Below are 27,088 nucleotides of genomic sequence, written 5' to 3'. Positions count from 1 at the left end.
TACCAATGAGACTAGCTGTATTCTCCTCCAAATCATTTGTATATGTTATAAACTGATCCTGAACACTGGTCTCAGATCTTCAATGAGAAACACTTCCTCACTATGCCTCACTATCTTCAATACTAGACCATCTGTATCCACCTTCCCAGCTCACCATGGATCCTATGTGACTTCTACATCAGTCTACTGTGAGGGATGTTGTCAAAAGCCCAGCACAGTTCCATATAAACAACATTCACTGCCCTGACCTCATCAATTATCTTAGCTCCTTTAAATACTCAAACAAGTGTGTGAGACATGACTTCATTGGACAAAACCATGCCTGGAACTAAGAAAACCATATTATTTTTCCAAATGTGAGTAAATCCTGTCCCTAAAATTCCTTTCCAATAATTTCCCTAGCACTGACATAAGGCCTGTAATTTCCTAGATTACTCCTGTTGCCCTTCTTAAACAAAGGAACAACATTGGCTGTTTTCCAGTTCTCTGGGACCGCAACTGTGACTAGAGGCAATATAAAGGTTTCATATAAGGCTCAGGGTAATTTTCTCCCTCACCTCCCCCAGGTATTGATGACTTTAATGTTTTACAAATCTCACAACACCTTTTTTAATATCAACATGCCCTACAATATTAATGTTTCCCCCTTTACACTCACCATCACCATGTCCTTTTCCTTTGTGAATATCAATGCAAAGTATTCTTCCGTTCCTCCAGGTCCAAATTTAAATTCCCTCCTTTGTCCTCCAGTGAAGCTACATTTTCCTTAGTGACTCTTTTACTCTTTATATACATACAAAATGCCTTGGGCATTTCCTTCATTTTCTTTGCCAAGGGCATTTCCTTATCCCTTTAAACGCACCTAACTCCTTGTTTCATTCTTTCCTCCTTTAATGATATTTTTCAAGCCCAAACCTTACATATTCCTCCTTCTTCTTTTTGACTAAACTCACAAATTCTCTTGTCATCCAATGTTCCCATATCTTACCAAGTTTATCTTCCATTTTCATCATGACATGCTGGACCTAAACTCTAACTAACTGACCTTTAAAAGATGTGGAATTACCCACAAACAATTGTTCCCAATCTACATTCCCCCGTAATGTCGTCGTAATTAGCCTTCTCCAATTTAGTACATTCACCCAAAGACTACTGCTTTCCATATCCAAATGTAACTTAAATCTTATGGAATTATGATCACTGTTTCTGAAATACTCCCTCCCCACCTCAAAACTTCAAACACCTGGCTGGGCGCATTCCTTCATACCATGTGTAGTATGACCTCTTCTCTCGTTGAAAAACACACATATTGTTTCAAGAAACACTCTGGACGCCCCAAGCAAGTATCCACTCCCCCACCCATATCCAATCTCCTGGCATTATCAGAGTCAGAATAAATATAGGGGAAGTTAAAATCACTGATCACAGCAAAGCTTTTGATTTTGCATTTTTCCATGATCTTGTCTCACGTCTGTTCTTCTATTTTCCGATGACTGTTGGAAGATTTATAATGCAACCCATAATTGTGAGTGCCCCCATCGTATTCCTGAGCTCTCCCCAAATGGCCTCATTGGATGCGCTCTCTGATGTGCTCTCCTCAGTAGAGCTGTGATTTGCCTGCAGTTTGTTTAATCGAGGCTATTGTATTCACTGGTCACATCGTTGTCTCTTCTACAATGCAGTGACAAAACATAGTCTGTGTGACAGCTTTGCAGAAAACCTCGGTTCTGCCCTTCACTTTAACACCCCAGCATTTTCTCACAACAATATTTCTGTCTCTAGCCTGCTGCAGGGTTCTGGCCCACAAAGCAGACCCTGGAATTCAACTTTGAGTTCAACACATTTAGAATGTGACAATTCCATTTCAAGATTTTGACATTTTTCACACATGTCCTGTCATCATATGAATTGCTTTCAGCACAGCCTATCATTCTCCCTACTCTTAGTTGTATTGTCATATGATACGGGCTACTTTCAAGTCTTCCTACCCATTCCATCCTTCTCTCAGCTCTCATTACACTTACTCAGTATCCATTCTGACCTGATCCACTATCAATGATCCGTTCATACACTTGCCACTTTCATCTCTCTCTTTGCGCTCCATCCCCACCCATTCTCACCTTAACACCACCCCATGCTCAGCTTCAGCACAAATACTTTTTGCTCCTAGCCACTATCAGCTTTGATGAAGAGTCATTAATTTCAAAGTATTATGTGTTAAATCTGTTTTCTTCCCACAGATACTACCAGACTTGTTGAGCTTCACCAGCAAATTCTGTTTTTGCTTCTCTATTTGTAAAACTCAGTGCATTAGCTTGGCACTAGATACATCGGGACTTCGGCCTCAATCTCTCTTGATCTAGTTATGTTCCTCATCTGAAAAGGCAAAAGAAGACTTCTTTTGGTTAACTCTGCTGCTCATTACATTGTAGCAGTCAATCTTTTATTTGTAAATCATCAATTTAAACAATAGGTTTATTGTTTTTGAAATATTTATTAAATTCACTTACTCCCAAACCATACACTCTAATGAAGTTTATTGGCTTCCTATCATATTGGGCTACTCAAAATCTTTTTTCTTTAATGGGATGTCACTTTCGAGGCAAAAATGTATTGCCCATCTTTAATTTCCTTTGAACTGACAGGCTAACCAAACCATTTAACGCTTTTGAGAAGATTTGTAGCTTGGACTATGGATGAGGTTATAGACTTTCCCTCAAAGCCAATATGTTTGATTACAGACGTTTCATCACCCTGCGAGGTAACATCATCAGTGCGCCTCCAGTGAAGTGTCGGTGTTCGGTCCTGCTCGTTATTTCTATGTCTCGGTTTGCTGGGGTGGTTGGAATTACTTCCAGTTCTGTTTTTCAGTGGTTTGTTTATCAGGGACAGTTCAGTGTGTTTGTTGATGGAGTTCTGGTTAGAATGCCAGGCCTCCAGAAATTCCTTGGCATGTGTCTGTTTGGTTGATGCCATTATGGATGGTGTTGTCCCAGTCGAATTTGTGTCCTTCTCAGTCCGTGTATACTGAACGGGGGATGTTCCTTAGCTCAAAGATCAGAGAAGCTGGCAGTAGGTAGCCTGGGGGAGATGAAAAGATTCAATGAGAGTCAAGGTTTATTAATAACAGAACTGAAGAGAAAAAAATGCTGGAGGTCACAGTATGTCTCGTAGTGTCCGTGGAGAGAAAGCAAATTAATGTTTCGAGTCCGGCTGACAGTATCACTGACACTGATACAAATGTGAAATACGGGATATTCTGTCACAGCAAAATGAAGACAACATCAGGTGGAATGTTCCCAGGGCTGGATGACTTGGATGACAGTGAGAAATCTATAAGAATCTGATCAGAACTCAAGCAATACCTTCCCTGACATCAAGAGCAACAAGTCACATTTTCCAAATGAGCTTTTTTTCCTTCTTTATTCATGGGTAGTGGATGTTGCTGGCTGGGCCAGCATTTATTACTTGTCACTAATTGCTCTTGAGAAGGAGGTGGAGAGCTACCTTCATGAATCTCTGCAGTCCACGTGCTGTAAGTCGACCCATAATGTTGTTAAGGAGTGAATGCCAGAATTTAGAGCCAGTGACAATGGGCAGGTGCCTCAGAGACCATTGCTCAATGCATAGCTATCCATAATCTCCATCAATAACTTAGCAGATGGGATCATGTGTTACGTCTGCTGATAATACAAAGGTCAGTGGGATGCCAAAATGCAAGGAGAACATAGAAAGACTGAAAAAGGTGTTGGGCAGGTTCTGTGAGTAACCAGACAAGAAATTGTCTCTACATAAAAATATAGCAAAGTGAATGGTTGTTAGTTGCTTCATTTCAGTCTTGAAAGGAGTTCCTTATCCTTGTCAGTCATATATATTGAACATAGAACAATACAGCGCAGAACAGGCCCTTCGGCCCTCGATGTTGCACCGAACTGTGAATTAATCTATGCAACTCCCCCTACACTATCCCATCATTATCCATATGCTTATCCAAGGAATGTTTAAATGCCCCTAATGTGGCTGAGTTAACTACATTGGCAGGCAGGGCGTTCCATGCCCTTACCACTCTCTGAGTAAAGGACCTGCCCCTGACATCTGTCTTAAATCTATCACCCCTCAATTTGTAGCTGTGCCCCCTTGTACAAGCTGAAGTCGTCATCCTCAGAAAAAGACTCTCACTGTCTACCGTATCTAATCCTCTGATCATCTTGTATGTCTCTATTAAATCCCCTCTTAGCCTCCTTCTCTCCAATGATAACAGACCCAAATCCCTCAGCTTTTCTTCATAGGGCCTGCGCTCCAGACCAGGCAACATCCAGGTAAATCTCCTCTGCACCTTTTCCAATGCTTCCACATCCTTCCTGTAATGGGGCGACCAGAACTGCATGCAATATTCCAAATGAAGCCGCTCTAATGTTTTATACAGGTATAGCATGTCCTCACGGCTATTGTAAATAATTGTGACCCTGGCGCTGATCCCTGGGCATCCACAGGTTGCATTTGAGTTGATTTATTATTGTCACATGTACCAAGCTACTGTGAAAAGTGTTGTTTTGCGAGTTACACAGGCAGATCACGGTGCATCAATGTAACAGAACAGAGTGCATAATATACCATTATATCTACAGAGAAGGTGCATAGAGCAGGATTGACATAACAGTTGAGAGGTCCATTCAAAGGTCTGATAACAGCTGGAAAAAGTTGTTCTTGAATCTGTTCATAGATGAATTCAAACTTCTAGATCTACTGTCAGATGAAGTGGATGAAAAAGAATATAACTCGAGTAGGAGGATTTTGAGTGTATTGTTTGCATTCCTGAGGCAGTGGGAGGTTTAGATGGAGTCAATGGACGAAGACTGATTTGTGTGATAGACTGGGCTGCGTTCATGACTCTGTAGTTTCTTGCAGTCTTAGGAAGAGCAAATGCCGTGTTGCATCCAGATAGGATGCTTTCTATAAAAATTGCTAAAAGTCTTTGTGGACACATTGAATTTCCCAAGCCTTCCAAGAAAGTATGGGTATTGTTGTGCTTTCTTGACCATCACATTGACATAGGTGGACCAGGACAGATTGTTAGAGTTTATCATTCCCAGGAATGTGAGGTTCTTGATGATCTCCACCTCAGCATCATCGATGCAGACAGGGGCATGCCCTCTACTTGGCTCCCTGAAGTCAATGACCAGCTCTTTTGTTTCATTGATGTTGAAAGAAAGATTGTGGTCTTTACACCATGTCATGAAGTGCTCAATCTCCTTCCTGTACTCTGTCTCATTGTTGTTTGGTATCATCCTACAACGGTGGTGTCATCAGCAAACTTGTAAATGGGTCTGGAGTGGAATTTGGCTTCACAGTTGCAAGTGTGTGAGAAGTACAGCAGGGTGCGAGTACACACCATTGTGGGGTACCAGAGTTAAGAATTATGTAGTTGCCTAGTTTTACTTTTGGGGGCCATGGGTCAAGAAGTTAAGGATCCAGTAACGAAGGAGAGAGCCGATGCCTAAGTCTTGGAGTTAAAGGTGAGTTTGTTTGGAATTATGGTGTTGAAGGCAGTGCTGTAGTCAATATCAATATCCAGATCTTCCAAGGATGAGTGTAGGCCCAGGGAGATGGCTTCTGCCACGGTCCTGTTGCATTGGTAGGCGAATTGCAAAGGATCAAAGAAATTTGGTAGGTAGAAGTTTAAGTGAGCCATGATGAACCTCCATAATTTTGGAGGTCAGAGCCACCAGTTGGTAGTCATTGAGGCACTATCCATGGTTTTTCTTTGGCAGCTGCAATTGAAAATGCAACAATATTTCTGATATATTTGTAAGTTTGTCCACTTTTCTGTTGAAAACATTATTCTTTTTGGATTTCAAAGCGGTTGAGTGGAATGCAGGATGTTAATTGAGCTAGTAGCATATGTACATTTGTCTGTCGGATGTAAAACAGCAGACTGAGGATTACAGTCCAAACTGTACAATTAAAGATTATTCAAATGCAGCAGCAGTTGCATTTGTGAGACCAGATCTCCTAATTGGGACAGGGTGGCTAATGAAGTGTTTGGATATCCCCAGTCAAAAACCATTGAATATTGTAGGAGATAACTGTAGAGGTTATCAGTGCCAGTTCATGCATCACTGTTTTCAATGGTTTCATTTGTTCTGTCCTGGGTGAAAAAGAGAATTTTTTTTCTGTTGCTCTTTTGTATTGAGTGGTCTGGCTAGTCTACACAATTCAAAGATGTGGCATTCTAGGAGGATGTATAAGGTGTCAGTGCTGACTACAGTTTCCAAGGAATTGTGGCTCACTGGCGTCATGCAATAGCTGGTATGCATGTTGTTAATCTAACAAAACGTTCACTAAAATGGAGGAGAATATATTAATTTTCGATTTTAAAAAAAAATTGGAAACTCTCTTTGTACATTCAGTGAAATAATCAGCCATGTCTAGATTGGTTCTACTGGCCCTGGTTCCTTTGTGACGTCAGAGAGTTCGTAACATGGTCATCAGATTCCGCCGTCTGGCCTCATATCTGGAACGTAGCCAGGATCAGAAGTCCTGGCAGAAATAAAGCATTAAAATGTGGGATAGTAGAAGTCTCTGTCGGCAATGGCAGTATGCTTAGCTTCAATGCTGACCATAAGATCAGGGCCAATGTATTCAATGGGACAGGGGCCGCATCATTATTTTTATTAGTTTTACATTAAGGAGCAAACTTCTAAATTTGACACATTGACTGGCGCATGTTTCCCATTGTGCACTTTGTATTCATTCAAGAGATTGTAACAAAGTCAGCTGGGTGGATCTCATAGAATATGAGTTCCCTTATTAGATCTGTCAATGTGGTCTATTCAGGGAACCCTGGCTGACAGATACAAACAGGAGTGTCAGAGGCTCTGTTCACTCTGATAGCCGAACTATATGCATGAGTAAATAAAGATGATTTGGTGACGGCATACTGGCCTCTGTGGTGCTATTTCAGGTATTATCACAGAGAAAAGAGGATAATGGGGTGAGATGAAGTGGTCAGAATAGCAGACAATGACAGAGACAGTAATCGTTTAGGGGCAGCACGGTGGTTCAGTGGTTAGCACTGCAGCCTCCAGCCTCACAGCGCCAGGGACCCAGGTTCGATTCCAGCCTCAGGCAACTGTCTGTGTGGAGTTTGCACATTCTCCCCGTGTCTGAGTGGGTTTTCTCCGGGTGCTCCAGTTTCCTCCCACAGTCCAAAGATGTGCAGGCTAGGTGGATCGGCCATGCTAAATTGCCCGTAGTGTTCAGGGGCGTGTGGGTTATAGGGGGGGATGGGTCTGGGTGGATGCTGGGGGCGGTATGGACTTGTTGGGCCCAAGGCCTGTTTCCACACTGTAGGGAATCTAATCTAACACTACAGGCAATTTTGCATGGCTGATCCACCTAGCCTGCACATCCTTGGCCTGTGGGAGGAAACTGGAGCACCCGGAGGAAACCCACACAGACAGAGAGTCACCTGAAGTTGGAATCGAACCTGGGTCCCTGGTGCTGTGGGACCACTGTGCCGCACCAATTTATAATTGGAGGAGCTGCTTACTTCAAATGCTGTGAACATTAAATAACAGCAATGGCTGCTCGAAATACTCAGTCATTTCCTCTGATGAACGTTATTGGCTGGAAACATTCATTCTGTTTTTCTCTCTACAAATGCTGTCTGGCCTGCTGAGTATTTGCAGCACTTTCTGTTTTACATCATATAGATTTGGTCCATGTTTAGAAGACGCATAAGTAAGTAATTTAATTAAAGCAGATATTCTCAAAGAGATTGGGTTTTTTATTGCTATACCGTTTTAGAAAATGATTTGTACATTACAAAATGAAAGATATTAAATTCGTATTTACATATGTGTTTGCAATTATATGTACATAATCCATCAGACATACAAAGAATAAGAGATCCTGCGTGTTAATTGAATCTCACTCTCATGTACAATATCAAAGACTAGGAAATGGAAATAAGCTTTAAAATTCATACAATCAATAATATTCACAGATGTAAAGAGGGAGGGGGTTACTTCCAAAATCTGAAAGTAAACTTTCCTCAATACTGCCCCTATTAAACACTCACAGGGCAGGTACAGCATGGAATAAATACAGAGTAAACTCACATTATGCTGCTCACACCAAACGCTCCCAGGACATGTATAGCATGGGGTTAGATAGTGTAAAGCTCTCTCTACGTTGTTCCCATCAAACACTCGCAAGACAGGAAAAAATATGAAGTTAAATGCAAAGTGAACTTCCCTCTTTACACTGTCCCCAGGGCAGATACATCGCGAGATTAGACACAGAATAAAGAGACATTGTGCAGTGACCAACATCTTCTCTCACTCTCTGCTTCTGGTCACCTGTTGATCTGTATCTCTCTTCTCACTTTGTATACTTGTAACTTCTCTTTCACTCTCCCTCTTTCCTGAAGGCTTGAATGGTCCCAATGGTTTCACTGTATCAATGGACCTGAACATCCTTCTGTTTAAGAGAAAATGTTAACACACTGGCCCCAATGCCTTGAAGGAGACTTTTGCAATATGTCTTAGGAGGGATAGGGTTCAAATCCAATCACACTGTCACAGTGACTGCAGACCTGAGATCGCTCTCTGAATGTTATACCAATATTCAGGGAGCTGTTCAGCTCGAGGAGCCAGCATAGATTAAGACCATGAGAATGTCATAGCAGAAGGAGCCATTAGCCCACTCAATGAGATTCTGGCTGATATTATGATCCTTAGCTTAGCTTTCCTGCCTTTCCTTAGAACCCTTGAATCCAATCCTGATTAAAAATCTGTCGCTTTCAGACTTGAATGTATGAAGCATGATTGTAGGAGGTCTGACCAGTGATTTGGCTATGACCTGTAACCTCATGGTCATCTAGCACAACCTTCTTATCCAACACAAATAACAGCTGTTCCTTCAGTAAACTGCTACTTGTTCACTCTCATGGATATATGACCACGGGATTTAAATTACCTGAACTTCACAACTTCCTTAATGGATATGTCTCTTAAACTACCTATCTAAGCTGTTTGCTGTTTCCCTTATACCATGCTCCAGGGCATTCTCTGATCTTATCCCCATCTTCCCTTCTTCAGGAGGGAAGACTTAAAGATCCTCAACTTCCAGCATTAGTCTGGCCTGCTGTAATGTAGCCATAGAGGAGAGTCAACACTACAAACATTTATGCTCAGTGAGATCTTCTGATCATTAGTTTGTGCAGTTCTGAAGAAAATACAAAAAGATAATCTTTTCTTTTACTGAACTGAATATTATTGTCATGAGATAGCGAGAGAAGTAAATGCCAATACGGAAACCAAAAAGTGTTCTTCCTTTGAAAATTCCTCAATTTTCCAAAGTGTTTGCTTAAGAGAACTCATCTCATGGATTTATGTACAGACGATAATGCCAACACTTACAAAAGAACACAAATAAAATCTCTTAGTTGAGTTGTTACTTAGTTTTAAGACGAATACAACAATTCACAATCAAATATGTTATGAATAAGGACAAGGTGTAGAGCTGGATGAACCAGCAGGCTAAGCAGCATCAGAGGAGCAGAGGAGCAGGAAAGCTGACGTTTTGGGTCTAGACCCTTCCTCAGAAATGGGGGAGGGGGAAGGGGATTCTGAATTAAATAGGGAGAGAGAGTGAGAGGCGGATAGAGGACAGACAGGTCAAAGAGGTGGAGTTGAAGCCAGTAAAGGTGAGTGTAGATGGGGAGTTAGGGAGAGGATAGGTCGGTCCAGGTCAAGGAGGCGGGATGAAGCGAGTGTGTAAGAGAAATGGGTGGGGCTTGAGGTCGGAGGGGTGGATAGGTGGGAGGAAGGACGGGCAGGTTAGGGAGCCGGGGATGAGCTGGCCTGGTTTTGGGATGTGGTTGGGGGAGGGGAGATTTTGAAGCTTGTGAAGTCCGCATTGATACCATACTTGCATTATCAAAACAGACAAAATGACACAAATAGTATGCGTATAGTCAGAAATAAAATACTGTTGGTGTCATTAGATCTTTAACCTTTAACGAGAAGGCCAACACTACTCAAAAGAATAAACACATCACATTTCCACTCTTAAGCCACTTCTGGATTTCTGCAGCATGTGCAGCTGTTCTTCTCCATTGGAAGTAAATGAATTCTCTCCGATCCTACTCGCATAGAAAATGAACAGAATGCACAAAATATAAGTGCTAGGGAAATAACATTTCAATGACAAATAGAGATACAAAAAAAATACAATGCCCAAATTCCATTCATATTTGTACTGCCTGAATTGTACAAGAAGCCAGGGTCAACTTGAGAGAAGTACAGCTGAGGTAACTTCCACAACAAGCAGCAATCGATATAACAAAAGGGGTTGTGATCGGTCTTGGCCTCAAACTGATCACATAGAAAGAAATGAGGAACCCGGGGAGATACTGCAATTTTCAGAAGTAAGCTTAGCTTTTACAATAAAAAAACTTAAATATGCCAAAACAAAGAAGAGGATTAAAGATGAACTGATGAATTTGCGACATTCCAAAAATAACAAGGCAGGAAAGAGCTGACATGTCTGTAATAAATATTGATGATGTAGTGTGATATAACGTAATAGAAACAAGAATATGAGGAGGCTATTCATTTCTATGACCCTGCTATACCATTAACTAAGACCATGAGAAAGCATATTATTGTGGTTTAATGAAAACATAGATAACGAGAAAATACAAGAATCTAGTAAGTGGCCATGTTGGGAATTTGTGCAAATAGATGCAGGGAAAAATCACAAGGAACAGTCAATGACACGATACACAGATTAAGAATCATTCAAAATTAAATGCACCTCTGAATCAACTGACAAAGGAAGGAAGCAAAGGTTTATGGAGTGGAGTTTTTACAATCCATTCAGGACTTAAGACCTATCTATTAGCTCCATAGCGTGCTAGGAGTGGAATCATGGTGACACCCAAAGTTGAAGATGCATTGCATTATGAAAGAAAAAAAATTCAGGAATGGACACTGTGCAGCAATACTAGTTACAAATCATTACGAACAGAATTAACAAAATGAATAGTCATGCCAAAATAAAGAAATGCCAGGGTAAGATGAGCATGAGATTTCGCAAAATACAACAAGAAGAAAATATTAAGTGCAAGGAAAATACTGGAAGCTAAGTGAAGTACAAAAGAACACAGGAGATGAAAGGTGAGACAGAGTGTATGGTCTTTGGGACCTGATCTAGTTGCTCTATTCTTGGTTCTTCTTGGTCTACTATGGCAGATCCAGCTTCTTGAAATTTCAGCATACACCTTCAATTCCTTCGGAATCAAGCCAATTGACCTTTGTTTTGATTGGAATCAATGACTGACCATCTATGTCTGTCTCAGGTAGATTTTGTGGACAATACTTCTTGAGCACTGAAATGCCTCTTTACCACTGTTCAAAATTAGTGACCTCATATTTTGGGAATATGACATATGCTCTATAACTTGGTCAATGGGAGCATTTTCTCCAAATTTACCACGTCAATCTCCTGAAAGGTTATTGATGTTTGAATCAAATCATATAATTTTCTACAACTCCAAATGATTATTGAAATAGTAGAATGAACATATTCATCTTAATTCTTCAGCATCTGCAATTGGTTTGATTTCTACTTTTTTTTGTTGGCTCCAGGTGGATGATCTTTTCAGTGGGTGCCTGAGCCTTTAAGAAAATTATATTTGTTGAGCATTATGTACCAGGCCTTCAGACATTCAACATTGTTTGTTGTTCAGAATATGTTTTATCATAGATTGAAGGTCCAGATTAAATTAATCTCCAAAACTGATATTAATCAGGAAAGGCTGAACAGATTGAAGACTACTTCTCTTGAAGGATCAAAGAGAAACTGAACAGTGTGCAAACAGCCAGTATTGTAAAGACATAGAAAATATCTAATTTGAAGTTCTGACAAATCTAGTGGCCACAAACATAAGAGTCGCCAATAAGTACAATTGGAAATTCAGAAGAAACTAATCTTCACAATTAATGCACTAGAATGGCAGCATGCTGGCTCAGTGGTTAGCATCACTGCTGCACAGTACCAGAGACCTGAGTTCAATTCTACCCATGTTCTCTGTGTCTGCGTGGTTTTCTGCCAGGCGCTCCAGTTTCCTCCCACATATTGTCCACAGTGTTCAGAGATGTGTTAGTCATGGGAAAGAGGGAGAGATCTGGCTGGCGAGCTGCTTGGAGGGTCAGTGTAGACTTGTTGGGCTGAATGACCTGTTTCCACACTGTGGGGATTCTATATATAAAAGAAATGTGGAATCTGTACCCAGTAGAAAATAATTGTGATAGAAATCTGAGCAGTCATAGCAAGGGGTTTATAAGGGACGACTCTTCAGATAATGTTAGATGAAGGTAGAGGTTCATATGGAACATAAGTATTAGATACAACCTGGTTCTATTGTAAGCCATGGAATTACATTGAAAAGAAACAATACTCACCAGATACACTGCAGACTCTCACAATTCAGTATGAGGTGGCTGAGAGCAGGAATGGATTTGTCAGTTAAGGAGTTTGACCACAGCGACAAAACTTTCAGTGACTGGCTTGTACTAAGAGCAGATGACAGAACCTTGATACATGAATCTGTGAGCGCATTATCGGCTAATCTGAACAGAGAATTCAAGAAACAGAAAGTAATGACAATGGTCTGTGTATGAACAAATGTATATTTACAGTTCTCTCGTTAATATTAATGCCAGTGAACAGTTTTAAAAGTAGAAAATCAAAATAAGAATGAAACTAGGCTAAGTCTGCTACATACCTCAATTCCTGTATTTTACAGTCTGGCTTCCTCAGGCTATCAGATAACAATATTACTCCTGAGTCTCCAAGTTTATTATTGTTCAGGTTCAGCTCCATGAGGGACTGGTTTGTACTCAGAGCAGAAGCGAGATCTTTGACACAAGAATCTGTAAGCTCATTATCATTCAGACTATCAATCAGTAAGAAAGCAAAAAAAAACAATGAATAAAAGGAAGATTGTTCCTGCAAACAATACTAATCTTCAAAATACAGAGATCAGAGCCTATTAGTCTGTCTTGTTTATGGTTTACTCCGCTCAAGTTGTGTTAGGACATCTCATGATGATGAATCACTCATACTCACGCAAGTTCCTGTATTTCACAGTCTAAGTGCTTCAGAGCCACAGATAAGTGTTTTACTCCAGAACATCCCAGATTATTATAACCCAGGTACAGGCCCTTCAGTGACCGGTTTGTGCTGAGAACAAAGCTGAGATTCTCAGTACAAGAAGCTGTGAGACCATTGTCAGCTAACCTGAGAATGATAGTGACAGTGAAAGTTGGTAAGGTTGATCGGGATTTATGTAGCAGATAAGCAATGATGAGCATCATTATAGTTATAGTAGGTACAAATTAAACTATTGCTGATAGTAATAATGATTTAAAATGGTAGTAGTCAATTATACAGTTGATAGTGCACTGTCTTATACTCACCCAAGTGCCTCAATTTTACATTCTGGGTGCTTCAGGACCAAGCACAGCAATTGTATTCCCGAGTCACCAAGATCATTTCCTTCCAACCTTCACATAAACATAAAGTAGGTAAAAATGTGCTGAAACATGTCTTAGATATACTGGTTTTATTCAACTATTTCTAACAATTGTTATAAAAACATTACAACAATAAAAGTGCAGGTAGAGTGGAGACATAAAGTGGAGGTGGAGGTCGCTTTTACAAGGGGACATAGTTTTAAAGTGAAAGGAGGTAGACATCAGGGAGACATCAGAGGTAGGTTCTTTACTCAGACTGGTAGGGGCGTGGAATGCATTGCCGGAGAGGGTAGTGGAGTCAGCCTCATTCAGGGCATTTAAGCGGCTATTAGATAGGCACATGGATGATAGTATAAGGTAGTGGCAGAGGTTAGATAGACCTTAGGTTTCAGGTAAAAGCTCAGCACAACATCGTGGGCTAAGGGCCTGTCCTGTGCTGTACTGTTCTATGTGCTATGCTCTAAAAGATTGATAAGCCGGTTTTGCAGTCTTTGCCAATAAGACTGGGCTATTTCAAGCCTGAGGAGTTATAAGAAATACGTCAAAACATTAAAGGTCAGTCAGCAAGCTCCTGCTCCATGGAGTACCATCAAGAGAGAAACAAATTGTAATTTCTATTATTGATTTCAATACACTTGCTCTTCCCATTCACAACTTCATGTGTGTGTACTTTGTATATCATGTCAATCTGAAAAACACTTTCAAATGAGGTAAAATTTGAAACAGACAGCAGATGCCACATTATCCTCATTTAATAAAACATCAACCAGATTATGAGATTTAGATGCAATCTGAATGCATTGAAAGACCATGCATAGAGTGCAGATGATTTCATACTTTCACTTTGAATTGACCTCTCTGATTTCAGTCTGGTCAATCAATTATTTTGATCAGTTTCATTAAAATTCTCTTCCTGTGTTAGACACATAACAGGGTCCTTTTCATTTATATTCTCTGTGCATTGACCAAGGTGTTTTTGAAAGTGCCTACAGTACAGCCTGACCAGATTGTCATTATTTAGTGTGCTGATTTGGGAATAGTTTACAAACTATTCTTTCTGAACCAAGGAAGATTTCCCATAGATAGGATAAATCAGGTCACAACTCCATGTTACATGTAATAAATCAAACAAAATATTAGCCATGATTCCACAGGGGCACCTTTTTAGCATCATTAATCATCTATTTCTGATCAATCTGGAAATTTTTTTCCAATTTTAGATCATTTTTACATAATCAAATCCTGCCATCTGTGAACCTTTGTTCATTGTACACTTGTTTTGGGAAAATCTCTGATCTTATTTGTTTCCCCGGAATGAAGCCCTGATTCAACTGATACTTGATTAGCACTGTTGCATTTGGCATTTTCTAATTCTTTTTCATGGTGCATATTTATGTAACTAAAAAAGCAGAAACCGATTTAACAATTTATCTCATGAAAGTAATGAGTTACCTCAACACTTGGCATTTGTGCAGTGAAGGTTCCAGCCTTTGGAGCCCTTCACACTGAATATAGCAATTCCGTAGATCGAGCTGTTTTATTGTATGACAAAGTCCAATGGCATGAGATAATACGGCACAATCAATTGGGCTCAGTTGCAAAGCTTTCTGTGAGTCCGAATTCCCAAATTGAAGTCTTTCCACAGACCCCAATGTGGTCTGTGCCAGGGCTTTATTCTGTGACTCAAACAAATAGTGTAGAGTATTCAGAAGATCCCTTTTCCCACTTTTGCTTCCAGTGTTACCAATCTGTTTTTCAACCTTCTCCTGCACCCAGTCAATAACTTGACAGGTTGTTTGATGAAGAAATGGGCCAACAAGTTCCTCCAAGGGCCGAGCTGCCTGAGGGGAGGACAGTCCAGCGGCAAAGCGAAGGAATATCTCGAATCTCCCATCGTCCTTGCTCCGAACATTATTGAGCAGTTTCTGGATGTCCTCGAGATTGGGAGTCAGGAATTGTGCGAGTGCAGCTACAAACTCTTGGATGGTGAGATGGAGAAATGTGTAGACCACACACTGGGCAGAATCATTCCTCTCAAAGATTTCCAACATGAACCCAGACAGGAACTGTGAAGGTTGAAGATTATATTTGATCAGATCCTCATTTCTAAAGACAATCTGTTTCTCAAAGACACCTGTCAAGGCCATCTCACCGATCTTCAGTAACACATCACGGGGGTTTTCAATCTCTCGGCCGTGGTTTTTCAGAATGTTGTAAATATAGTAGGAATATAGTTGGGTAATGGTCCTGGGTACTTGCTGCTGGTCCCTATTTCCTTGTGTATAGAAGGGACCCAGTGAGAGACAGAGAATCCAGCAGTAGGAAGGATTGTAGCACATGGTGTACAGGATCTCATTCTCTTCCACATGTTTGAAAACAGCTGCTGCCACCATCTGATCTCCAAAGCACTTTTGGAAATATTCTTTCCGTTCTTCCCCCACAAATCCAAGTATTTCAGCCCACACACTAATGTCAGCTTTTTCCAATAATTGCAGTTCACTTGGTCGGCTGGTCAATAATACTGAACAACCTGGGAGGAGTTGCTTTTGTATTAAACTGCTGACAATATCAGACACTTTGCAGGGGATCTCTGGGTCCATGCATATTGATTGAGGTGCTGCATCTGACTGACTGTCGGGAAATTCAATGCTGTCCTTGAATTCATCTAAACCATCAAATATAAACAGCAAACTGGCTGGATTTTTCCAGAGATCTTCCACAAATTTCTCCAAGGATAGAACAACAGAATCATTTCCTTTAAAGTTGATTTCCAGTTAATAGCATTCAGCTCACGGAACTTAAAACTGAAGACAAATTGAAAATGTGGGTAAATGTTCCCACTGGCCCAGTCGTAAACTATCTTTTGTAGTAGTGTTGTTTTCCCAATTCCTGGGACTCCACTGACAACAACGGAACAACCTGAATGAATTTGTACAACTTGTCCCTTTCCAGTATGGCACTGATAGTCTTGTGAAAAGCTACTTCGGAACAATTGATCGATGCGTATTTTTTCCAGTTCCCTCCGGAGATGCATCTCTCTCCATTCTTCATGATCCCTTCCACGTGCAATAAGTTCATGCTCTATCAGTTTTCGATGACGAACAGGAGAAATGATTGTCAGCTCAGTGTACCGTGCATTCAAGTGAGAAATTTTAACTTTCTCCTTGATTAGAATAGTGTTCAAATAAAGTGTTTCATTTCTCTGTCGCAGTATCTCTTTGTGTTGTTCTTGAGCATCTGCAATGAGGACTGGCAGTTACGGTACCATTTGGACAGATGATTAACCACATCATAAATTGGTTAATACTTTAAATATGATTCACTGCAGAAAATGAAATGATGTTGCTCATTTTTTTTCATGTATGAAAATATGATCCTGTCATCTAGTTGGGCTGAAAATTGAATAAATGTCTAGTTGAATAAATGATGAGTTGAAATAGTGGTCAATTGTTTCATACGTACAACCGTCAAAAATGTAACCTTCAAAATGGAGCACTATTGGAAGTGAAAAAGAAAGAAAATGTTTTCTCATGATCAGGCAAGCAAGAATCTTATGGACAGGACAGCTGTAATAATTAAGGATAAAGCGTTACTGCCGATCATAAAGATTATAAGTTTGCCATCATTTTTTAAAGAGTGCGGAGGTGGTGTTGACACTTGTTACAGCTCAACTGGAGTATTGTGCATAGTTATGGTGCCATATAATGGGGAGGGTGTCAATGTATTGAAAATAGGGCACAAGTGATTTACAAGACTGGCTCCAATAATGAGAAACTTCAGTTTTGTGGATAGATTGAACTGGTTTCCCCATTATGAGAAGGATATTGTTAAGTTAGAGAAGGTTCAGGAGACATTTACCAAGATGGACAGTTCGAGTTAAAGCAGAGGATGCACAGAATCCCTACAGTGTGGCAACAAGGCGTTCAGCCCAACAAGGCCACACTGAACCTCAGAGCATCACACTCAAACCCATTCCTCTGTAACCCACCTAATCAACACATCCCTGAACACTATGGGCAAGTTACCTAACCTGCACATGTTTGGATGGTGGGAGTAAACCGGAGCATGTGGAAGAAATCCACGCAGACACAGGGAGAATGTGTAAACCCCACACAGACAGTTGTCCGAGGGTGAAATCTACCCAGGTCCCTGGTGCTGTGAGGCAGCAGCGCTAACCACTGAGCCACCGTGCCACCCATAGGCTGGGGCTTTTTTTCAGAAGAGCAGAGGTGATTGAGAGATGACATTCTCAAGGTTTATAAAATAATGAGGTATAAAGTGAATGGATAGTGTCTTTTCCCTAGGATGGGGGATTTCAAGACAAGGGTGCATATTTTTAAGATGAGATGACAAGATTTAGAAAAGATGTGAGGGGCAATGTTTTTATACAGAAAGTGGTTTGCTTGTGCAATGAACTTCCAAAGAAAGTGGTAGGTGCGGGCACAGTTACAATATTTAAAAGACATCTGGATAAGTATATGAATAAGAAATGTTGAGAGGCATATGGGTCAAGCCCAGGCAGGTGGGATTAGTTTAGTTGGGATTATGGTCAGCATTGACTGGTTGGACCAAAGGGTCTGTTTCCGTGCTGGATTATGACTCCATGATTCTAGGTTGGACTTGTTCTCCTTGAAGAGAAAAGTCCAAGAGGTGGTTTAAAAGGGGTTGCAAAATCAGGAATGTGCTGGAGATGTTAGATAGGGAGAAGCTGTTCCTTTTCATAAAAGAAGCAAGAGGGCACAGATTTAAAGAGATGTGCTAAAGTAGTACAGATGATGTGGGAACAAATACATTACTTCACAAAGAGAGCTGTTAGGGGGGCTGGAATGCACTGACTGAAAATATGTTGGAGGCAGGTTCTACTGATGAATTCAAGAGGACATTGAATGATTGGGAACTCACAGTCTTGAAGCACAGACAGAGCTATTAAGTCTGTACTGACCAATCAGCACTAATCTCACTTTGCCCCACTAGGCTGTGGCCTTGAATGTTAGGACATTTTAAGAGATAGTCCAAGTACTTTTTAATACATTGTGAAGTTGCCCACTTCTATTACACCCCAGACAGTGCATTCTAGACCTCACCATTCTCTGCATGAAATAAGTACTCAAATCCCCTCTGAACCTCCTGCCTTTCACTGTAACAGTGCCTCCCCCCCTGTTATGAACCCTTTAACTGAGGGGAATAGCTGCTTCCAATCCATTCTGTCCATAATTTGAAAAACCTCAATGTGGTCACTCCTTGGCCACCTCTGCTTGACAGAAAACAAACCCAAACCTACCCAGCCTCTCTTCGCAGCCAAAATGCTCCATCCCAGGCAATAACTGGTGAATCTCTTCTGCAGCCCTTCCAGTGCAATCCCATCTTTCCTCGAGTGTGGTGACCAGAACTGCACACAGTACTTCAGCTGTGGTCTCAGCAAAGTCATGTACAGCTTCAACATCATCTTCCTGTTCTTATAATCTACGCCTCGAGTAATGAAGACAAATGTCATTAAGATAGAAATGTTTTGTTTGATTTCCGTTGATGGAAATAGTTTGCAAGTGTATGGAGAAAAGTAAAATAAAACCTGGCAGATTTGATTTTCAACCTTAAAAGACATGAGTTTTTGTTTTTACAACATTCAACTGTAATCACATTTTCACAATTCTGGCAGCTAATTCCTGATGTTTTTTGTTATTGAAACTAAACACAAACTAAAATAACATTCATTTGAAGAGCCAGTGCAAGCACAATGGGGTCAATTCTCCCCTCTGATTTCTGTGATTATTAATTCCAAGTTTAACGTATTGGGGGCAAGTAAAAAGAGATCGTGAAGACAACGTACTGTACGTACAATAACTAGAAAGACTCAGCAAGTCCAGAGGCAAGTCAAAAATCCCATCTCAACCTGAAACAATCTCTCTGCTGCCACAATGTTCCTGGATCTGGGCATTTCCAGCATTTTTTTTTCCTCTACTTCAGATTGCCAAAATCTTCAGTAACTTGTCTGTTTTACTCAGTAGTTTTGAATCTGGATTTCACTTCTTAGCTCTTTATAGAATCACATGGAAGTAGCAACTACTTTTCTTTTAATGTATAGTTGAAGGGAAAAGGTGATAGAATAGAGGAATAGAAGTGATTTTCCAGATATTTGGAAGACCTAGGAAGAGAACAAAGGGTGAACAGCATTTTTGTCTTATATCATTGACTAATGAATTGTGAAAATAGTGCAAACTAATCCATTAGATCATAGAACATCTATTCTTGAAAAACAACAAACCTAAATTTTTGGATTACTGCATGTTGCCAGATTGTTTTTGGCAACAAGTATTTAATCACAGAGGTGCCTGTGTAATCGCAATATGAACAAGCTGACCAACATTAACACAAAATTATATTTTTTGGACACATGATTGCAAATGAGCATGAAATATAAAATTAGCTCAATTCTGTCACATTATCCCTTGATAATTTCATAAGTGAACAGCAGGATGGAGTGGGATTTGGTATTGTGTATGAGGTGGAAACTGGGTGTGATCCTCAAAGTAAAGCAAGCTGAATCATATTTTTAAGATTAAAATGCAGTGCATGTTATATTCAATGCTGCTTAACCAAATGGAGCTGTAAATCAAGTTGGCATCAGGCCATTGGCAATAGGTTTCTCATTACTTGGTATCTTTGCCAGCTACAAAATTCCACATCTAGAAATGTGCAACAAAGTGGTTAGCACCAAACCTTCAGTCAAACAAACATGTCAAAAGGTGTCATTGGTTTCAATATCTTGACCTACCCTTCAAGTATTTGGGCACCTCTGTTATCTCTTCCCTGCAGTCTGCATAATGCACCACAGAAGGACCTATTTGAAACAAATAGCTTTCTGTAAAATCAGATAAGAGTAATTGGAGCACAGTACATGTTTTGAGATTGAATGCCAGATCAATGCGGAATTACACAGTACCAATTTGCTCTATTTCTGCCAGTATTTTGTCCAACTTTGGGACACCATTACGCATTTTCACAAAGGATTTCCACATCATCCTTCGGGCTCCAGCATCTTTTTCTATCACCAGGTTCAGAAGAAGTTTGGTGCTTTCTGCCTCTTCTCCATTGTCGGCCAGTTCAGTGACTTTCTAGAAATAACAAGAAACAACATGTTTTTATAAAGAGTGAATATTCAATAAATGCGTTACTTCAGTTAGTAAAAGGAATCAAATGTATAACAGAAGAAGAAATTACACTGCATCATGTGATTTTTGGCCTTAATTAAAAATCAAGTTACATTCCAGGATATTAACATGCTAAAACTTCCTTGGGGCGACATACTGCTAAAGTCACTGGGCTAGTAGTCTGGAGACTAATGCTAAGACATGGGGACATGGGTTAGAGTCCTACTATGGGTGTATGGTGAAAATGGATTTCAATAACAAAAAACATCAGGAATTAGCTGCCAGAATTGTGAAAATGTGATTACAGTTGAATGTTGTAAAAACAAAAACTCATGTCTTTTAAGGTTGAAAATCAAATCTGCCAGGTTTTACTTGCTGCTGCCTACATAAGTCTCCATATTTTCAGGAATGTGTTTTATCGTTACCGGTCCTCTGGAATAACCTAGCAAGCGCAACTACAATTAGTCAATAGCGCTGACAAAAGCAGTGCATACATATTTTACGAAAGAATTAAAAATGACAACAGACAGCAGCTAAGTCTCTTTATTATTGAGACAAAACACTTTATCATTAATTGCCCAAAGGGATGTGTGGCTCCCACAGTGGAATAGCATACTTTCAAGTCACAGATTCATAGACTTACAGAGATGTACGGGACAGAGACAGACCCCTCAGTTCAACACGTCCGTGCTGACTAGTTATCCTAAATTAATCGTTGCCAGCATTTGGCCTATATCCCTCCAAATCCTTCCATCGTACCCATCCAGATGTCTTTTAAATGTTGTAACTGTACCAGCATTCACCAACAAATTCTTGATCTCAGAAGGAATCAAGGGCTACGGGGAGAGTGCAGGGAAGTGGAGTTGAAATGCCCATCAGCCATGATTTAAATGGCAGAGTGGACGTGATGGGCCGAATGGCCTTACTTCCCATCCTATGTCTTATGGTCTTAACTCCTCTGGCACCACCTTCTGTGTGAAAAAGTTTCTCCTTAGGATCCTTTTAAATCTTTCCCTTCCCACCTTAAGCCTATGGGTCTCTAGTTTTGGACTTTACTACCCTGGGATAAAGACCTTGACTATTCATCCTATCCATGTTCCTCATGATTTTATAAAGCCATGTCTCAGCCTCAATGCTCCAAGGAAAATCATCCTAGCCTATTCAGCCTTTCCCTATAGCTCAAGGCCTCCAACCCTGGCAACGTCCTTCTGAATCTTTTCTGAAACCTTTCAAGTTTCACAACATCAATCCTATAGCAGGGAGGCTAGAATTGAATGCAGTTTTGCAACGGTGACATAACCAATGTCCTGTACATCCACAACATAACCTCTCAACTCTACACTCAATGTGCTGGTCAACAAAAGCAAGCATACAAAATGTAATCTTCATGGCCCAGCCTACCTACTACTCTAATTTCAAGGAATGATGAATCTGCTCCCCAAGGTCTCTTTGCTCAGCAACGCTCCCCAGGATCCTATCATTAACTGCATAAGCCCTGCCCTGATTTGCCCTGCCAACATGCAACACCTCACACTTATCTCAATTAAACTCCATCTGTCTCCTCTGCCCAGTGGCCCACCTGATTGAGATCCTGTTATACCCTGAGGTAACTTTCTTCGCCATCCGCTCCACCTCCGATTTTGGTTTCCTAAGCAAACTTACTAACCATACCATCTGTGCTCAAATCCAAGTAATTTATATAAATGGCAAAATGCAGTGGTCCCAGCATCAATCCTTGAGGTCACAGGCCTCCAGTCCAAAAAGCATCCCTCCACTACCATCTTCTGTTTCCTACCTTCAAGCCATGTGTCCAAGTGGACAGTCTCCCTGAATTCCTTGTGATTGAACCTTGTTAACTAGTCCATCATGCAAAACTTTGTCTAACACCTTGGTGAAGTCCATACAATGTACACAATTCTGCTTTCATGAATCTTCTTCCTCACTTCCTCAAAAGATATGAGATAATGAGACACGATGTACCATGCATAAAGCTTTGTTGACTATCCCTAATCAGTCCTTACCTTTCCAAATACATGCAGATCCTGTCCCTCAGAATTCCTTCCAACAACCTCTCCCACCATTGAGGTCAGGCTCACCGGTCTATTGTTCCCTGGCTTTTCTTTACCACCTTTCTAAAATAATGTCACCACGTTAGCTAAACTGCAGTCTTCTAGCACCTCACCCATGGCTATTAATGATAAAATATCTCAGCAAACAGCCCTGCAATCACTTTCCTAGCTCCCCACAAAGGTCTGAGATAGATCTGATCAGATCCGAGGGATTTATTCACCTTCGTGCATTTTGAGATGTCAGCACCTCCTCCTCTGTAGTACAGACACTTTTCAAGATATCACTATTTATTTCTCAAAGTTCTCTGGCTTCCATACTCTTCTTCACAATAAAAAACTGACAGGAGATACTTGTTTAGTATCTCATCCATCTCCTGTGGTTCCACACGTAGATGGTCTTATTGATCTTTAATGGGCCCTGTTCTCTCCTTACTTACTCTTCTCTCCTGAATTTGTAGAAACCCTTTGTATTCTCCTTAATCCATTTTGCCAAAGCAATCTCATATCCTATTTTTGCCCTTCTGATGTCCCTATTGAACATACGCCTACTACCCTTATACTCTACTGGGGATTCACTCAATTCCAGCTGTCTATACCTGACACAGGTGTCCCTTTTTTATCTTGACCAGAGCCTCCATTGCTCTAGTTCTCCAACATTCCATGCACCAACAAACCTCCCCCTTCACACTAACAGGAACAAAGTCTCTGGAAACTCTATCTCATTTTTGAAGGATTCTGACTTTCTAGTCATTGGCCTTCTTCCAATTTAGAACTTTAACTTTTAGATCATGTCAATCTTTTTCCAAAACTATTTTAAAAAAAAACTTATAGAATTATGATCACTGGCCCCAAAGTTTCCCCCACTGACACCCCAGTCACTCGCTCTGCTTTATTTCCCAAGAGAAGGTCAGGTTTTTCTCCTTCTCTAGAAGGTACATCCACATACTGATTCAGAAAACTTGCTTGTACACACTTAACAAATTCCTCTCCATCCAAGCCCTTGATATTATGGCAGTCACGATCTGTGCTTAGAAATTTAAAACCCTTTCCATTACAGCCTTATTATTCTTACAGGCAACTGAGATCCCCATACAAATCTGCTTCTCAATTTCACACTGACTATTTGGGGTCTATAGAACAATCCTAATAAGGAGATTGTCCCTTTTTCATTTCTCAGTTCCACCCAAACCTCATCACTCATTGTACTCCCAGGAATATCCTCCCCGAGTACAGCTGTAAAATTGTCACAAACCAAAAATGCCACTCCCTCTCCTCTCTTGTTACCCTTTCTATTCTTCCCATAGCAGCTATACCCTGGAACATTAAGCTGCCAGTCCTGTCCATCCCTGAGTCGCATCTCTGTAAGAGCTATGATATCCCAGGCCCATTTACCCAACAATGCCATGAGTTCATTCATTTACATGCCAGGCCTTTCACGTTGAAATAAACACTCTTTAATTTGTCAGTCCTACCTCTTTTCCACTTTGATCCTTCCTGCCTCGACTGTTTGACTTGCTCCTTCTCCCAAATGCAACAGCTTCAGTCTCATCCCTTTTCTCACATTGTCTTCGGAACCCTCCCTCCCACTTGCCAATTTAAATCCTCCCAAGTAACTCTAGCAAGTCCCCGCATCCGTATATTAGTCCACTTCCAATTCAGTTGCAATCTGACTTTCTTAAAACAGGACAGTTCTACTCCAGAAGAGATCCCAATAATTCAAAAATGTGAATCCTTCTCCCCTGCACCAGCTCCTCAGCTACACATTCATCTGCTCAATCCTCCAGGTGTGATGCAACTGACCAAACTACTCAGCTTTAAGCAAAACAGGATTTATTTAAACATTGAAGTTGAAACACAAACAAAAGGAAGTGGAATTTAGAATAACAACTGCAGTATTGGAAAACATAATCAAATACTCGATACAGCAACTTAACTAATTAACTGTTCCAAAACAGTAACATCCCACAAGCACACCCCTTGGCAAAAAGGTAAATTTGAACACAGATTCTTACACACAGGACAGAACAACATCCAGACAGACATTTCAAAGAAAGTCAGAGGAATCCTTTGCGGAAGCTTGCAACTGTTCTGGACTCACACATGTCTCGGCAGCTGCAGCTAAAAAAACTAGAAAAACCTGAACTGGGAGAACTGGCCACTCCCCTTCCATAGTTAAACTGTGAAACTCCATAGACTCCTCTGCATCTCTACCTTATTGGATTTCTCTTCAACAAAACCAAGGACAAAATAACTTTTTTAAAGTGACAGCATCATTTCAGATGGCACTGCGAGTAATCCAAATATGACTGGCCTCGAGGACCTACTTTTTAATCTCCTGCCTAATTTCCTAAATTCTCTCATTAGAGCCTTGTTCTTTTCTCTTCCTATATCATTACAATATGTAAACAACCTCCCGCTGGTCCCTCTCCCTTTGAGGATATTCTGCACTCCGAGATATCCTAGATCGTGGCACCAGGGAGACAACGTGCTATTCTAATGTCTCATTCTGTCTGTGCCTCTGACCAGGTAGTCCCCTATCACAATCAGTGGCTCGGAACCTGACATACTCCTCATTACATTAGCGCCAGCCTTGGTACCAGAAACCTGACAATCCATTACTCCCTACGTTTTCCATAATAGCACGCTTGTTTGAGATAGTGATGGAATCCTATGCCACCTGCCTACTCCTCCTACCTTTCTCAGAGGTAACCCATCTACCTGACTGTTTCTACAATTTTTCTCCCTTCCTGCAACTGCCATCCATCACACCCCCAGCTCCTGTAACTTCCTCATTGCCTCTTACTGCTGCTCCAACCAATCCACGTGGTACGATGGGAATTGCAACCAAACACACTTCTTGCAGACATAATCATCAGGAACATTGAAATTCTCCCTAATTCCCCACATCTGACAGAAAGAGCACAATACTCTACTAAAGGCCATCTTTGCATCTTAACCATCAACAGATCCAGAAAATAACTCGGTCTTACTGCTCTAAAAACATTAGGATAACTGAGTACTGATGTTTTATATTTTTTTTAAAAATCAGTTCTCTAATAATACGTTGTCTTCATTCATTGTGCATGGAAAAACAAACAAACAATCACAACTCTTGAATAACGTGGAAAAGTAATCAAACACAATGAATATTCTACTTGGGAATTATTTAAGAATTATCTGAACATCTCCCTGCTCCCAACTTTGCTGTACTTGACATGGTTGTTCATTATCCATTTATGTTCTCTTTTCAGCACAGTTCTCAACAAATAAAATATCACTATTTTTTGCCTGCATATGGGAAATCTAACACACATCTTGAAAATTTATGGATATGGGTATGCCACTGTAAACACTAAAATAGTATGCTTATTTCGAGTTCCAACTGTGCAGTACATTTTTTAGCTTTTTTTTACATCTAACAGTACACCCTCTGATGTTGCTTACAATTTCCCATATGTGTTCTTGCATTCTCTCGTAGCCTGCATAAAACCAGAGTGAGCTCTCATTCGACAGCCAGGGTGGAATAATGAGAAGATATCTACTTTTCCTGTATTAATAATATAATGTATATGATGACACAATTTTGAATATGTCCCACCTATTGGTGACTTCTTTTTAAGGAATGTTAGTTAGAATTCTCACTCAATGTCAAAAAAAAAGTTTCCTTTATCTTGCAGATTTCAAGACATTCCAAAAATCGTTTACAGCCAATAAACTCCTTTTAAAATGAAATAATTGCTGCGCCTTCATGGCACAGAATTAATATCTTGGTTGGGATACTGTTGCATGCAATAGGAGCTCTTTAAGTTAGCTCGTAAGTGAGTTTGTGGCCGGAGCAAAAATCTCGAAGGAAAGAAAGCAAGCTGTATCTAGAAATTTTAAAATTTGGGTGAGTACAGAAGTTTTAGAAACCAAAGCTATGAAATAGACAAGAAGGGGCAGCACAGCTCTCAGTGTTTAGCACTATAATCTCACAGGACCTGGGACCTGGGTTCCATTCTACCCTCAGGCAACTGCCTGTGTGGAGTTTGTACATTGTCTCCCTATCTGCGTGGGTTTCCTCTGGGTGCTTCAGTTTCCTCCCACAATCCAAAGATGTGCGGGTTAGTTGGATTGGTCACGCTAAAATTGTCCATAGTGACCAGGGATGTGCAGACTACTTGGATTAGCTATGGGAAATGTAGAGTCACAGGGATAGGATAGGTCTGGGTGGGAGGGTCGATGTGTACAAATGGACCAAATGGCCTGCTTCCACACTGTAGGGATCTATCTATCAGGTGTTGTTTTCAGTCAGAAACTGACATCTAACAGTTGAAGAGATGTT

At 40.6% G+C, this 27,088-nt stretch overlaps 1 pseudogene; it reads right to left on the bottom strand.

Annotated features, from left to right (window-relative positions):
* Positions 1-7,790: 7,790 nt before the first annotated feature.
* Positions 7,791-27,088, bottom strand: part of LOC125456765 (NACHT, LRR and PYD domains-containing protein 3-like) — a 51,172-nt pseudogene continuing 31,874 nt past the window's right edge.

The sequence above is a fragment of the Stegostoma tigrinum genome, chromosome 12, assembly GCF_030684315.1.
Source record: "Stegostoma tigrinum isolate sSteTig4 chromosome 12, sSteTig4.hap1, whole genome shotgun sequence".
Lineage (NCBI taxonomy): Eukaryota > Metazoa > Chordata > Chondrichthyes > Orectolobiformes > Stegostomatidae > Stegostoma > Stegostoma tigrinum.
This window is presented reverse-complemented; position numbering and strand designations above follow the sequence as displayed.